Raw genomic sequence first — 5,091 nt, forward strand, 5'->3', positions numbered from 1 at the left:
CTATTATTTTAACAATAAAAACATAAATATGAAATTAAAAATACCTTAATTTTTGCTAACTTTTTACAAAAAAACTGATAATTTAGATAAAAACTATAAAACAGTAAAATTAACAAAAAAATATTTCGATAAAAAAAGTGTATTTTGCCTTATTTAAAAATAATAAACCCAGATTTGTCGTGTGCAGCGACTTGTGAAACGGATGTGCAAACATCCTTTTACATCTACACAAAGGAAATAAACTTTTATGTCAAGTAACTAGAGTGCATTTTTATTCAAACTATAAATCATTACGCTCTAGCGCACGATGTGAAAGAACTTAAAAGGTGATCCGGTAAAAAAGAAAAGTTTTTTTTATTTAGCGCTTGGTAATGAGCATCAGGTTTTTAGGAGGTGATTAGAAAACGTTTTGGCGGTTAAGTAAATGTTTTTGGATAGTAAAAAAATAATGGTGGTTCATGAAAAACAAAACGTTTACAATCGGACTTATACTATTAAGTATTGTTGGGTTTTCATATTTGCCTATGCTTATCTAATATGGTTTGTTTATTTCTTTCTTTGTTTTTATCAATAAAGTAAGTTGCCATTTAATATGGTTATAGTTGCGAGAAAATTTTTTTTTTTTATTTTCGAACTAAAATCTGTAATTTCGAATTATTTTAGAACTAAAAAAAGTTGCTCAAGACCAAGAGCACCTATTTTATCATTTTTTTACACGGCTGGCCAAAAAAGGAGTGTATTGTTATAAGTAGGTAGGTTGTTACAAGATTGATACAAGTTTTTAGCTACATACTATGTAAAGTAATATACCTATGGTAATTGCAATTAGTAAATAAACTAAATGTTTACACGTGTTTAATTACCGTTACAGTTTTAAAACTTTTTTAAACTAGGTACAATGAATACCTTAAAATTTAAGTAAATATTTCGAATCCTTGGACATTCCCATCTAAGGCTAATCTTATAGCTTCTAAGGGTGATAATTCAATATAAACTATTTAATTTCAACGAAGCACTTTGAAAATGTATGATGCGCGCGCGCCTAATGGCGGGAAAACGGACACTGACAGCTGCGCAGTGCCACGCCGGATCATTGGGGCGCCGGGGACACACTGGGCACAGCACAGGGGGCCTAGCCAATCGAAACTTAACCTCTATTGTGTCGGGATTATTTTTTTCAAGGGGCCCACTGATTAACAGTCCGCCGGACGGTATCGGCCTGTCAGTTATTCGGAACTGTCATAATTTTGTTCTAACTGACAGGCCGATACCGTCCGGCGGACTGTTAATCAGTGGGCCCCTTAATACATAGTTTCCTCGTACGCGGATCCGAGGACTTAAAATTTAATAATGTATGCCATGAAGTAGCGCAGAATAGGGCAGAGTGGCGCTCTCTTGTGTCAGAGGCCGAGATCCTTTTTGGGTCACGGAGCCAGTGATGTATGTATGTATGCCATAAATTGTATGGAAATAGGAAATAGTCACGTGACCTTTCGTAGGATCTGAAATCCCGAATTTTTACTTTTCATTTAGCATTTGTCGATGTACGATTGTTATTCTTGGCTAACCCCCAGTGGTAGATCGACTGGAGCGTTTTCACATTGTCCGATCCGATATCGGATGTCGGGTCGGGTACGACCTCAAAGAAGTCAAATATAAAGAAGCGCCATTTATTTATTTATCCAATTAAATAAAAAGGACGTGGTGCCATGGGTCAGCTGCCTTCTTCCAGCTACCTTTCTTCAAGGGCCATTCTGAGGTCCGATATTGGATTAGACAATGTGAAAATCCTCCTCCTATGTCCTGAGTCCCTTTAAAAAGAACAAATTTAAATCGAATTTTGAACTATAATGGAATTAAAGAAGGTTCCAAATTCAAAACTGCAAAAATGACTCTGGGTCTTAGAAGGTGAAGAGGAAAGTCAACGATTGTTTCTCCATACAAAAGTAGTCACATTTGCTTCTCTGCATATTAACTTCAGGTTATAGAAAATATTTAGATCAACCGAAGCTATCCCTTCGTGTGTTTTTTTCTATTTTTTAACATTTTTTTAATTATTGTGGGAGTTATAGTTCGTTTTTTTTTAGCATTAGAAATAAGGTAAACAATCTTGATGTGTGTTTTTATTGAACAACACGTTTTAAAAATAAGTCATGGCAAATATGTAACAATTATGAATCCAATACGATAATTTATATTCTTCTTTCATAAGTATTTTTAAAAAGCGTTTTTCAATTAAAATACATGTCAAGATCGCTTACCTCCTTTCTAATGGTAAAAAAAAAACGAACTATAGATTCCTGTGACTCTCAATGTGCCCTTAGCTTTACAGGCGTCACAGATACCCCAATTAAAAGAAATCATAACACTACGTATGCCACATTCGCACGACAGCTTAAAAAGCGTTGCGTTAAAACCCGACGTTGGCGCTTTTTTACCGTTTCCAATATTTGTGTTCATATGAACGCTTAAAAATCACTTGTGAGTCGTACTGCCACATACGCATCTCAGCAAAGCCATACTTTATTTGCTATTACGACGTATTATTTGAATATAGCTTGAATATTTCAGGAATTTGTAAGCATAAGTTGACATTTTTAAGGTGAAACTAATAATAATCTTGACGATTGACACCAAAAATTGACACTTGACAGCCAACTGACAGCAGCGCCGGCGCTTTTTCAACGCTTGTGAGAACAGATACACGGATTTCCGTATGGTCTATTTAATTTGACGCCAACGCTCAGCGCCGAAAATCGAACAGTGTTCGATAAAAAAGCGCCGCGCTTAAAAACCGCCTTCGTGTGAATACATACATGGTTATCCATTTGTGTCATTCAAACGCTTTTTTAACGCGCGTTGAAAAAGCTGCCGTGCGAACGGGGCCTTAGCCCAGGAGTCTTGCATGCCGGATTACTCACTGGACAGTCATACAAGTCTCAATCATACCATAGAGAAATGTAAATTAGAGTGCTTACTCCATACATAGGTGAAAACGTGTATAAAATATTTCAATCTAATAAGATTTAAGCCTTAATAAGTACTGACTTTTAAGCGAGTATAAAACTTTTTAATAATAAGTTTTACATAACTCTTGATTAAATAGAATAAATAAATCAATATTATAGTACATTATTAGTTATTATTACGCAAATAAGTACCTAACTGATAAATGTTAACTAACTATACGGCTACCACCCGTCTGCGTAAGTGACTTTCTATAGGTATATCTCGCTTGCACTAATATGCCGGTACGAGCGAAATGCATAAGTTACGCACACGCTAGCGAATATTACAGTGTTAGATCAGTGTCAAGCTCGTGGTAAGGCTACTTATGTATAGAGTGAGCACTCTATCATATTAATCATATTACTACTCTTTGACTCTATCTTACTTACTGCTCTATGATCATACCTAGTATACCTAGTAGGTATGCTAGGTATAATTACCTACGCATCTATATATATATGGAATGTTGGGATGAAAGTGATGAAAAAGCCAGCATTTTAAACTGTATTGCACAAAATAAACAAATAAACAAATGGCGGACTTAATGCCAAACAACATTCTCTACCAGTCAACATTAAGGGCTAAACAGAGACATACAATCGGTACAAAAGGCGTGGTGACTTTCCTACTAAAATAGGTGCCATACTCGTATAATAGGCGCAAATATAGGTACAGTCGCCAGATACATCGGAGCGGCCAAGGCGCTCATAAATATCTGAACACGCCTCTATTGTCAGGGCGTTATTAGAGTGCGTGTTCAGATATTGTGAACACCTTGGCCGCTCCGATATATCTGATGGCGACTGTACCATCGCCAACACTGTTAACTGACAGTTCGTAAACCTTAATTACAAAAGGTGTAAGGCCCCCCAATGGACAGTTAAGAGTGTTGCGGTTTGTACATACTCTACAGGACTATACCAGGGGTGCGAAACTCCTGACTTCGGCCAAACTCGGCTCTGCTCGGCTCAGCATTGCTCCGTACTAAAATATTTTTTGCTATTGGCCATCGTTTACGAGTTATTTACGAATGACTAAAAAAGGGGACCTAAGTATTTATTTTCTCCCTTCAATATTTTTTTTAATGTTGATGGTAGCGAAAAAAAGTAGCACTTATATTATAAGAAATCTGAAACAGATTATTTACGTAACAGATAATTTTTTTGCTGTTGGCTACCGTTTACGAGTTATTTACGAAAAACAAGAAAATAAACGATTGTAGAACAAATTATAAGTAACTTTCCCACATTCATAATATTTTGTATTGAGATCACTCTGACCCACGCTTAATATTATTTTTTATCTCCCATTTATCAACAGTTTTGTATAATAAACTATAAATTTTCTTAAACGTTATAAGTGTAGCTTTACGACTATATTTTTTGTTTTCAGATTCCTGCTACACTTTAAAAAAAATGGTAATTATGAAAAAAACAAAAATACGTTTTATAGTCTTTTCTACTTTATGCTTTTTTTTTGTTAGAAAGTGCATTGTTTTTGTTCCAAAACTAGATTCCTCATCCTTGTTTTATCCGAAAATGATATATTACATGCCCTAATAGGTATAGTTTTAGAGAAATGTTGCTCCAAGTGAAGCGCGGCAGCGTCGAACTTTCACCCTCCCCCCCACTAAATGAGAGGTGGCTCTCGACGTCTACCGGTCTGTTTCTGCTCAAGACCAGCTAACAATCAACTGTGCCAAGTTTCAGCGCATAGTCTCAAAGTGCAAGGTCCCCATACAACGGTGTGCAGTAACAAACCAGCAAATTTTCCTATCTGTCAAAACAAGATACCTACCTAATAAATGGATTCCGATGTGAATCTAAGCACCCACGATTCCCACGAAATAAAGACAGGTAACTTTGTGTGAAATCTTCCATACAAAGTGACCCAAACTCAATCTCAAACATTTATTTAGGAAATAAACTACAAGCTACTACGACACTTTTATAAGTCAAGTTGTTTTACAAGCAATAAAAAATAAAAAAATAATGATAAAAATTATTAAAAATGATAAAATACAATTACAAATGTCAATTCAATGACCTATTTTATTTTCTCTTTTGTACATTGGAGACGTGA

Source organism: Cydia splendana, chromosome 23, assembly GCF_910591565.1.
Source record: "Cydia splendana chromosome 23, ilCydSple1.2, whole genome shotgun sequence".
Classification (NCBI taxonomy): Eukaryota; Metazoa; Arthropoda; class Insecta; order Lepidoptera; family Tortricidae; genus Cydia; species Cydia splendana.